The sequence below is a fragment of the Lissotriton vulgaris genome, chromosome 3_1 (genome assembly GCF_964263255.1).
Source record: "Lissotriton vulgaris chromosome 3_1, aLisVul1.2, whole genome shotgun sequence".
Lineage (NCBI taxonomy): Eukaryota > Metazoa > Chordata > Amphibia > Caudata > Salamandridae > Lissotriton > Lissotriton vulgaris.
In genome coordinates, this window is record NC_141689.1 from 395,403,507 (window position 1) to 395,415,752 (window position 12,246).

The window sequence follows — 12,246 nt, forward strand, 5'->3', positions numbered from 1 at the left end:
CTAACTATAACTTCCCTGAAACCTTTGGTTTTTTTAAGTGAATTTCCAAGGATTTTTTAATTCTATTTCCTAACTATAACGTGCCTGTAACGTTTTGTTTTTTTAAGTGAATTTATATGGTTTTTTTTAACTAGTAGTCATATTGGCAGAGTGGTGGAGAAAGGGAGTGGGGCGTGCAACCAGATCTCAGGAATCTTGCTTTGTCACACTTGCTGGATATAACAAGAGGGCTTCTTGGCCCCCAGGGACCCTTAGCATCCAAGAGGACTTCATTCCCCAACCAGTAGTGTGGCAGGAGGCGCGTTTGCAGAGTGCTGTAGAAAGGGGGCATGGCCTCTAAAGCCCTCTCTGCAATCCTGTTGTGTGGGACTTACTAGAGGTAACAGGAGGTATTGTTGGTGCCGAAGGACCCTTAGCAGCCAAGGGGACTTCTTCACCAACCAGTAGTACCAGGTGGTGTGTTTGCAGAGTAGAGGAGAAAGGGGGTGGGGCCTCTGTGACCTATCATCAATCCCATTGTGTGGGACTCACTAGAGGCAACAAGAGTGATTGTTTGCCCCCGAGATCCCTAAGCAACCAAGGGGACTTCATCCCCCAACTAGTTGTGCAATAGGAGGCACATTTACAGAGTGGCGGAGAAAGGGGGTGGGCCTCTGATGACCTCTCAGAAATCCCAATGTTTGTGACTTACTGGAGGTAACAGAATGGCTTGTTGGCCTCCAGGGACACTCAGCATCCAAGGGAATTCACCCCCCAAACAGTAGTGCACCAGTGGGTGTGTTTACAGAGTGGTGGAGAAAGGGGGCAGGCCTCTAATGACCTCCTAGCAGTCCCGCTGTGTGGGTTTTACTGGAGGTAACAGGCGGGGTTATTGGCTCCCAAGAACCCCCAAGAGCCAAGGGGACTTCATCCCCAACTAGTAGTGCACCAGGAGGAGCGTTTCGAGTGTTGATGAAAGGTCCAAGGTCTCTGGCATCTTGCCAGGCCAGCTTTTTTTCTTTTTATTAGGGACAAAGTGAGCCAAGTGGCCTTCATTCCCTGAGACATTTTTGGCCTTGGGGACCCCATCCCCTTGGTCCAGGCCTATTTGAAATGGCATGGAGGGGGGCTGTGCAGCCACCCTCCTTTCATGTGTGTGGGGCAATATCCAAGAAGGTGGCAGTCTCTGGGGCAGAGAAGGGCCCGGGAGGCAGTTTGGCCCCCTCACAGTTATTTAAAATGAAGATGGTTGCTGGGAGGTGGTGGTCCCTTGGGGGGCCCTGAGGTCACCCAATACATATTTGTCATGGTCCCCTGGGCACATTGGTCCGAGAGGCCCCCCAAAATAATACTTAAGTCCGGGAAGGTGGTAGTCCCCAGGGTCTGGGTGGGTTAGAGAGGCCCTCGTTTAAAAATGAATAAGCCCAAGGGAGGTGGTAGTTCCTGGGGCATTAATAAGCAGTAGGTGGGGACTTGTCCACCCCCCCTCCCTTTGATTAGCAACATGCCCTTGGGACCTGGCCCACCCAGGGGCCGATTACTAACATAGTGCTGGAGTCTGCGCTTTGTTTTTTGAACATTTTAGGAGAACTTTTGTTTATGCTTTTCTGGCTGTGTGGGGGGGTCCCTGTGGGAACCCCCCCTTATGTGGTCTAGGGGTTCAGGGTATGTCTACCCTGTACCTTTTCTTCTTTACATTTTCTTCTGGGACTCGGCTCAAGCTGAGTCCCAAGATGGCTGCCAACACATCCTGGTTTGAAGTGGAGGAGTGAGTGGATGTGTGAGTACTGGTATGGATCTGTGAATGGGTATGTGAGTGGTTGTGTGGATGTGTGACTGGGCATGCAAGAGGTTGTATGGGGGTGTGAGTGGGTGTGTGAGTGGTTCTGTGGATGATACTCAACTGCTCAACACCTCCCTATCCACCGGTATTGTCCTACTTCCTTGGAAGCAAGTCATGGTCAAAGCCCTCTTAAAGAAACCAAACTTAGATCAAAACAACCCTTCTGACTACCGACCTATTTCCCTATTGCCCTGGCTAAGCAAACTTCTCGAAAAACATGCCAACACGGTGCTAACAGACTTTTTGGAGTCCAAAATACTTTTAGAACCTTCCCAGACGGGATTCCGCCCCCTCCATGGGACTTAAACCGCTCTGGTTGCAGTAACAGGGGAAGCCAGGAGGATCCTGGATAATGGAGGTTCAGCAGCCATCAGTCTTCTCCACCTAAGTGCCGCCTTTGACACTGTGAACCACAGTCTCTTATGCTGACGACACCCAGCTTCTGTTCACCTGCCGCAAGAGCGAAGATTTCGATAGAGCAAGTATCCGTGAGTGCCTTGGGGCTGTTTTTAATTGGTTCCAACTTAACAGCCTCAAGTGCAACTCGGATAAATCCGAGATACTATTCTTCGGATGCCCATCGGAACCAGTATGGCATGGCTGGTGGCCTGCTGACATGTTCCCCCCAGTTCAGTCATCTAAATGGGCTAAGAACCTGGGAGTCAAAATTGATAACGAGCTTTCGCTCAAATCCCAGGTATCCACTCTTACGGGAACTTGCTTCGGGATCCTCAGGATGCTTCCTAAATTCTTTCCTCTTCTATCCGAGGAACATCGGAGGATAACTGTCCAGGCACTTATAGGATCCAGATTGGATTATGCAAATGTTCTATATCTGGGTCTGCCAGAATATCTCCTACAGCGCATGCAGGTGACCCAGAACGCTGCAGCTCGAGCGATTTTTGGCCTGCATCGCCGCACTAGTGCCTCAAACCTTCTTCGATCCCTCCATTGGCTTCCTGTACGGAAGAGGATAATGTTTAAGGCCATGACCTTGGCCCATAAAGCCCTGCATGCCAACGGTGCAAAATATCTCCAGAAGAGACTGGATTTTTATCGGCCTACACGATCCCTAAGATCGGAATCACTGGCCCTGGCAGTGGTGCCACGGATAAAAAGGGCCCGACTGGGCGGCCGGTCCTTTAGACTTCTTGCCCCCCAGCTATGGAACTCCCTACCACTGTCTTTGCGGACCACATCGAATCTGCTTACCTTTAGGAAAGGTCTAAAAACTTGGCTGTTCGCTGGTTAATGTGTTTCTTCTTTTCCAGGTTTCTGTCTTTTTTTACTGTTATGTTTTCCAGTTCTTCTTAAGGTCTGGAGCACAAAGCGCCGGGACACTCCTTTGGAGTAGCCGTTGCGCTATAAAAGTCCCTTTTAACATAACATAACATAACATAACAACATCCTACTGCACCGACTTAGCAGGAAGAGAATTTTCAGGAATGGCAATCACCTGGTTTAGGTCTTTTCTCTCCAACCGCTCGTTCCAGGTATTCGAGAGTGAATGTACCTCTTCCAGCAGGCCCTTGAATTGTGGGGTCCTGCAGGCTCCTCTCTGAGCCCTACGCTATTTAATATTTACATGAGCCCCCTAGCTGAGATCGTCCGCCCTTCGGAGTAAAAATCTTCACCTATGCGGACGATACTCAGCTAGTGGTGGCTCTAAAACCCCTGCTTAATTCACCCCACGGCCTGAAAAACTGTCTGGAAGCAGTCACTGAATGGATGACATCCTCCTGCCTCAAATTGAATGGGGATAAAACAGAGCTCATGCTCCATTGCAACTCCATCAACAGCACCATTGACTCACTCTGGCCTCCCTGCCTGGGACCTCCCCCTGCACCCAAAGACTCAATCAAAAGCTTGGGCATCTGGTTGGACAAGTCACTTGAATTTAAACACCAGGCGACCAAACAATCCGCCACCTGCTTTGGCCTTTAAAGACTCCTGCGCAAAATCCTCTCCCTGCTACCTTTTCACGCCAGACAGATAATGGTCCAAGGTCTAATCCTGTCCCATTTAGACTTTGGGAATGCCCTATATCTTGGGGCTCTCCAGGCCACCTTAAACAAGCTGCAGATAATTCAGAACTGTGCTGCTATAACCCTCCTTCAAATTCCCCGACGAGTCTCTATCAAACCCAGACTGAAGGACCCCCACTGGCTCCCAGTAAGGGCAAGGATCAAATTCAAGGCAATGTGCATTGCACATCGATCCTTCTGGGAAACAGGCGCCATCATCAATCGGCCCTTGATAACCGCATACCATCCCACCAGACAGCTCAAGTCAGGGTCCTACTTCCTTGCCATAATACCTAGGCTCAAGAAAGCTAGGTGTGGAGGTCGCTCATTCTCACATAATCTCGCAAGACTCTGGAAAGCCCTCCCTCTTCCACTCAGATCCGAGCCAAAACTACTCACCTTCCGCAAACTCCTAAAAACCCTGCTTTTTAATAAACCAGAGTAGCTCTCAAGGGCTCTGTTATAAGAGTGGCTTCTGCAGCGCTGGAACGCCTAAGGGTAGCTATCGCGCTATATAAATGGTCTTTAAAAGTTCATGATGTTATCAGTGATGTCATCAGTGATGTCACTGACCATGTTATGAGTGAATGGAGCAACACAACATTGAGAGACTGTAAAACAATGCTATCAGTCATATCTGTGAGGTACCATGACTGACATTTCTGTGAAATCCATTGGGGAAGAGGAGCGCCATTTGGGGCAATTGGGCCCATAATTAAGACTCATTGTTCACTGATGTCAATTAGTTATTGGAAAGGCATGATGGCCGCTAGCCTGCAAAGCAGAAAATCTTTGCAGTTCTCTCATTGGTCACTAACCTACTGGGTAGATAAGAATATCTTCTAGCCACTCAGGTGTGCCAGGGGAATCCCAGATGGGCTAAAAGGTAGCAGCCCATTTTCTTTTAATCTGCACAGTATTTGGAATGGAAGGTTCCTTTAAAAAGGGATATTCTGGAAACATGAACTCTATGACCCTGTTGAAGGCGAAAGCCAAAATGTGCTGGTCTGTTTTAACCTGCACTATTTTGATTTGCAACTAGTAAAAGATCTTAGGGCTCTTTACTAAGCAGGAAAAGTCCTGTTCATTACCTGTCAACTGGATCTGCTCTATACCTCAGATGGAAGCCGAGAGTGGAATTAGCACAGGGAACCTGTGATGATAAACTACTCGGGTGTAAACACTCACACACAGACATGTCAGAGAAGGGAATGTGGGAGGGACTCTATTGGTGCTGAGGGGCAGCGTTGCATTCGGGCACACGTTGCATCTCACTACGATGGTCAGAGTTGCACCATCTAAAATAGTGATGTTTCCCCGCATTTTGTATTTATTTTCAAAGATCCTGGTATGGATTCTCCAGTCCTGGTTCACAGCCATGAATACTTTGCTCATAACTCTGTTGTGGATTTGAGGGAAATAGAGAATATCTCTCCACATATTACTAGGCCCCTCCTTAGAAGGCAGGATGGGGTCACAGATTTCGAACTGTATTGCATTGTAGCAGAACTGCAATGAATCACCAAACAACTGGTTGGCATGAGACACAAAGAGCTGGGGAACATTGAAGAAACTCCGAACGAAGGGGCACTCATTAACCAGCTTTCTGGGGACTAACATAGCCTTCATTCAACACCCAAAATGACATGCAATAGCACTATGTTATTGAAATATAATTATCAAGAAAATCTGGCAGAGGCTGGTATATGCTCAAGCATTACCTCTAATAGGTTTACCTTCACCCAAGAATGGGTATTTTACTTACTCGATACAGGAGAAGTGGACAGAGAGGGGGAAACCCAAAGTCGGTGACTGCTACAATGGAAGGGAGTTGTGCTGCCATATCTCTTTAATTGAGGAAGATGCTGTACTTTACTCACAATTTTTCAATTTTGGGGTGCTCGTACATAAATTGTGTCTTCTTCTAGAGACAGGGCACTCAGGCCCTACCATGCATGACATCTTAAAGCCACTTCTGACATTGTGGGGGTCATTAGGATCGCGGACGGACTTGAGTCCGTCCGCGACCCCAGAGTAGGAGGGAACGTCTGCATGGGCTGCGGCGTTCCCTCTGTGCAGATTAGGATGTGACCGCCAGGGTGGCGGTCACATCCTCTATCTTTAACATTGCTGCGGGTGCAGCTTCAAGCTGCACCCGCCGCAATGTTAAAAATGAATGCACGGCATTTGCGTGCACAAAGCGGCAGGCACCGCGCGGTGCCCGCTGCGGTGTGCATGCAAATGCAGGGGGGTACCATAGGTACCCCCCATGTGCACCCCCCACCACCCCTTCACCCACGGGGCCCGCAACGGGCCCCCGAAGTGAAGGTCCGTATGCTTTTCCACGGCGGAAAAGCCGCCGTGGAAAAGCATACAAATGCAGACATCCTAATATGCCTGACGGTTGTCTGATAGACACCGTCAGACATGTTAGTGCTTTTCCACCGCGGTCGGAAGGCGACTGCGTAGGAAAAGCTGCAGACAGTTTTTCAGACCCACCAGCCATCCTAATTTGACAGTGGGTCTGTGGAGGCTCCGCAGCGGTTTTCCCGCATCCTCCGGGCCGGCGGTGGCTTTCGCCGGCCCGGAGGATGTGGGAAAACCGCAATCATAATTAGCCCCTTAGGGTGGTTGCAAGTTAATCTCCTGGTTATACAAAACTATGCTTTCCATGGCCATGGATTGTATGGCCAAAGTCAGACCTCCACGGGAAGGGGTACTTGGTAGCAAGTTGATGGATAGAGAATAGTCCACAACACTAGACTATCCTCATAAGGTATTTGGGAACTCTAGGTCTGGGTGCATGCAGCTTAATTTTCTTCACACCACATATTTGACACCACTCAGACCACCAGACCACAGACCATAAGGTAGGGGCCACCAGGGACAAGGTATGCCCTAGATTTTAATTGGTAAATGCAGATTTCATGCACATGGTCTGTGCTTGTCCAGTCATCATAGGTTTTGGAAGAATATGACAACTAATTTGGAACATACTGTTTACAGGGAGCATCTAAATAGAGTAACAACATTTTTACTGGGCCTATACCCTCAACCAAAGAAATTTCAGGTGGACTCCAGATTGCTTGACCTGACACTGGTGAAAGCAAAGCGAGCAATGGCAATGCATTGGAAATCACAAGACCCCCTCCCCCCTAGCAGGTGGAAATTAGAAGTTGAGAGATGGTTGATTGCTAAAAGAGTAGACATGTGGTCAGAGGAACACAGAAGTGTGCATAGGCAGCCAGTATCAGATGAATGGATGGGCATGTTGGCACTTTATACTGGGAGGGAGCAGCCGCGATCGGTAGTAGGAGTTCCTGCAGGGCGGTGACTTGGGTAGGAGGAGGGACAGGGTGGGGGGATAGTAATGTATGGATTACGGAGTATAACAGGTAAGTAGACATATAAATAAAACAAATTTCGTTGTGCACACTGCAACACATTTGGTGATGCAGTGCACGCAACAAAATTTGTTCTATTTATTTATATGTTTACTTACCTGTTATACTCCATAATCCATACATTACTAACCCCCACCCTGCCCCTCCCCCTCCCCACGTCACCGCCCTGCAGGAACTCCTACTACCGACCGCGGCTGGGAGGGAGGAGTAATGAATATGGAAACAGACTTAGGGATATATTCACAAGAACTTGTGATAACTACTGCAAGAGTAGCGTAACTCAACTTTCAACATCGCAGCCTATCGCGGGAAAATAACCCTGTGTCAACATGGAATTCATAACAAGGTGGTAGCATGCGATAGACACCAGATAACGCTGCAAATGTCTGCATGAAAATCAATGCCACGCCGCAAAAATGTGATATGCGAAAGGAAAAAAATATGCGATGAGGCCAACCGCGGTACAAAAAGTAGCGAAAACCAGCCACAGGGCTGCAAATCCCACGCAAAAAATACATCAGAAACAAGCCAAAGCATGTAGCAACATGGATGCACCCTGACCCAGCGCAGAGGCCAACTTGAACCCCACAACCCCCACAGACTACCAGGAAGGAACAACGGGGTCGGGGAAGGCCAAGGAGAAGATGGAGAGGAAGACGGGGTGCAGATTACAGGAAAATAAGACCAGCTTCCCGGAGGTGACAGAACACTACCAGCAATTGACCCAATAGCAGCCTGCATGGATTGCAGTAGGAGTGCCGAGGAGTCCAATCCAGGAGGCCGATAGACGCTGGCATGACGTGACTACCTAAACCAGGCACCAACCTGCTACCAACAGGAAAGCAGCAACAGTGACAGGAGGTGGCAGTCCAGCGCCACCGGAGGAGCTGGAGGAAACCCAGGCCACAGTCATCGGTGTAGAGAGGGTGCAAGGAGTAGGGAGCACAGACACAGCTTGAGAGTCTCTGACACAACCTCAACAGGGAGTGCAATGAGCATGGACTGGGGTGATGGGGGGAGATGGGCACAATGGCATACATGCACCACGAGGTGTAGCACACAGCACACCCACAATCACCCAGGATCATGTCATAGATCCCCTTGGCACAATGCAGCACACACACATAGCACAAACAGCACACCCACATTGACGACAACGTGGATCAACGCGCATAGCCGACACTGCAGAACAGAGAACACAATTGGCTCAGCAAATGCACAGAAACACGCCTACTATATCTGATAGAGCTGGAAACTGTGAAATCGAAATGTACGCGTACGACCTCACATCTGTCATGTAGTCCAAATGTACACTGTCCCGCAGAAGAAACTTGCACCCCACAGTCACAATGTACATTGCCATACAGTCTGCATACAAACCAGCACAATGCGCGAACATACATGTCAACACAAAGTCAACCTGCACCTCCCCTTCACATCGCCCTGGAGGGGCATTGTCTTTGTCTGCGCTGCCTCTGTGGTGGTCCGGGGGATGCAGGGTAAGTATTGTGGCCCTCTTGGGTTTCCGGGCTGCATGATGAGTGGCTCCATTTCTTCTTTTGCACTTCCGATGACGCCCTGGTCTGTGCTCCCTTTTGTGGTGCAGGCTGCCTTCCGATTTTACACCAGGTCAGAGCAGGTGTTAATTTCCTGCTGCTAAAGCGCCTTATTGCGTGTTTTGTGTTCTTATCGCAGATCTGGCTGGTTATTGTGAATGTTGAGGTGTCGTGTTTTCACTGCATTTTGCACGGGATCTCCTACTCTGCATCTCATTAGCGATAGTTGTGGAGGACCTCTGGGGCAATGTTTTTGGTAGCTGCTATTGTGGGTAAACTGGTGCTCTGGGCTGTTAACACCAGCTTGTGAATGGGGTGATAAATGTATCACGACTTTGGATGCATTCATTTTGCGATTTCTCCTTGTGAATATGCCCCTAAGTGATTTAATAGAAAGTGGAAGAGTGCATGGAAATCCCATTGCAATTGGTAGTGCAATTGAATACACTTATTGAGATTGAGACACGTCATTTGATCAAGAGGGAGAAGGGATTTTTGTTGATTGATTGTGTGTGTCAAAGGGATGGGCACTAGCTTTTCTTTTCTTTGTTTTTTCACACAGTTATAAAGTAGTGCTTAAGGAGGAACCCTTTCTGATGGCTATCCCGAGAATTATTATATTGAGACTTAAAGCCTAATTACAAGTTTGGTGGTGTTTGAGGGAGGCCGCCCCATTACGGCACCGCCGAACCAATGTGCACACCGCCTGCTATATTATGACTTTTGAAGTCACTGGCGGGCTGTTCTTTGCCATTCTAATGGTGGTGCCTATGAAAAAAGCACTGCAATGGGAACATCAAAGGAATTACCTGCACTGCATGGACCTGTAGCTAATGGGGTGCATTTACACAGGGGGCACCACAAGTGCCCCTCTGTATGCCCCTATTGGCCATGAGGCATTAGGGGACCCTGTAGGGCCCCCTATTTTTCCTCTATGCCATGGTTTTAATAGAGGATGAACCACCATGACAACCGTGGCAGAGAGGAAACTCGCAACATGCTTGAGGGGACCGCAGTGGTTCTACCAAGCATATTGGACCCTCAAGACCGCCATGTACCTGCCATGGATCTCTGATCCCTGATAGTTGCTGTCGTGCAATGGCAGTCCAACTGCCACCATCGCGCCCTCGTGAGTCTGGCAGTCCGTGGACCTCCAGACTCGTTCTCAGGCCATAGTCAGCAGGAGGTGCTTTTGCTAAGTAATGGGCCTCTTATAACAAACATGCTTCATGTGCTACTATTGACAATTTTTGATACTGAAATGTAACACTGGACATGTATGACTGCACATTAAATTGCAAACTCAATAAGAATACATTTTAAAAACCTCAAAAAGTAGGGCAGTGATGAGAGGGAGCTAAACTATCAGTATACTGCTCGAAGAGAGTTCTTACTGATAGAGCATTGCTGATTAGCAGTCATTATTAAGTAGGGAGATCTGCAAGGATAGAAATTATATTAGAGGATGTTGCTGGGAGGGAGCTTACAGTGACTGGTCACTGTTGGAGTTCAGCTCACGTTTGGTGGCCACTGATAGATTTATACTTAGGAACAGAGTAGCACAGTTCAGAGCTAATTAAAGATACTGATTTAAGAGTGGTTGGTTATAAACCAAATTTAAACAGAGGTTTTCATGGAACCGATATCTATAGTTATCGAAATAGTATGGTAGAATGACTATTATGAATGAATCTGAAGAGAACCAGCATGTTGTAGTTAGGTAACCAACTGTTAAATCACATTGTGGATAAAATACAACAGTATAGACAAAGTTTGCAAATCGGTGAAAAGTGTGCCTTATCCCAACTGAAAAACCGTAGCTAAAAAGAAATGTTATGAAAACTTTGCATCTGATACAGGATTGTTGGTATAAATAAACAGCCAAATCCAATGCAAATTCCTAGAAATATAGAAACACTAAGGGCCTCATTGCGATGTTGGGCAGAAAGCCTCCACCAGACAGTCGGAATTTCCTAGACCACATTGGAACCCTTCCGATATTATCATCTTGACCAATTACGGTGTTTGCGGTCAGAAAGTAAACTGTGTGGTTATTCTGAATTTGTGTCAGTCAGAACCGCATCGTTCACCTCTACGAACAGAGTTTCCGACTGACCAATTACGATGTCGATTTCCAACAGCCTTTCCGAGTCAGCCTTTCTGACATGCATAGGCTGTCGGAAAGTGACTAGCTGGGCCCCCTTCATGCTGCGACCTCCGGTTGGGGGCAGAGGGCGTACCTAAGGGACCACCCTGTAAAACCCTGCACTGTGTGGCTGGCACCATGGAGTGCCTGCGAAAGGGTGCATGGCTTTACACACACACCCTATTTCCCCATAGGAGCTTTTGTTGGGCAGAAGATGGGCTCCCATAGGGAACAATGGGATTCTAACCAAATGGTGTTCGGTCGCATCTAATCCATCAGGCGGAATCCTAGACAGTGTTGTGCAGAAAGTTTCCACCCAACATTGTAATGAGGCCCTAAGTTGTATTGACATAATATTCTGAACAAGAATGGTCTGTTTGTGTAAGTGTATACGGCGTTTCAACCCTGTGTGGTTAAAAGGGTCTCTGCAGGACTGGTGATGACCTAGGGAAAGATATCTCTGGTTGGATACTTGAAAAGAATTGAGAACCGGGTCACTGTAGGGAGGAGCAGGAGGCCACCAAATGTGCGAAAAAGGAACAAAATATACTCATATGCCTGATGTCTGAAAGGGAACAAGTGCACGTCTTGGATGGGTGCTGATGGTTGAAGCGATCTGGGACCAGAGACGAAGATGGTTATCCTGACAGCCACTTAAGAAGACTTCCCACAATGAGTTCTAAATTCACCTTATGCCCCTGCCATCCGGCAGCCTTCCTCTCTGCTCCTGGCTCACTGCAACTATATTACAACAAAATAACAATACTTTTTAAGAAATAGAGAGTTTAAAATGCCCTCATCAATCTAGATAAAAAGCAAAGCTTTCATTCAGAATAATGTCACAAAACGGAAGCAAATATATGTATTGAACAAAATGTATTGGAAAAACAAGCAATATAATTAAACAATGGCAAAGTGAAAAAACAGGTAAGGTTATGAGGTGTGTTGCATCAGGGCCTAAGCGCCCTTCGTTGTGGCATGTAATGGATTACAACTAAACACAAATTGTCGGTTTACCCATGTAGAAAGTTAAATGTTCAAGCTTAGAAAATATCTAGAATTGAAAATATTTGGCTCAGAAAAGTTGAAAGCTCTGACTGAGTAGAACTCAAAAAGCAAATATATGACTCCTTAGTGGCATCATGTACCCTCAAAAGTTGTTCACAACGTTCAGAGCCAGAAAAAAAACAGAGGTAAAGCCGATGGGATTGCATCTTCCAACCACTCTCTGCACACTATTCCCGGGAAACGTTCACCAGATAACAAACAGTCTGTAGGTTCAAGTTGCTGAAAG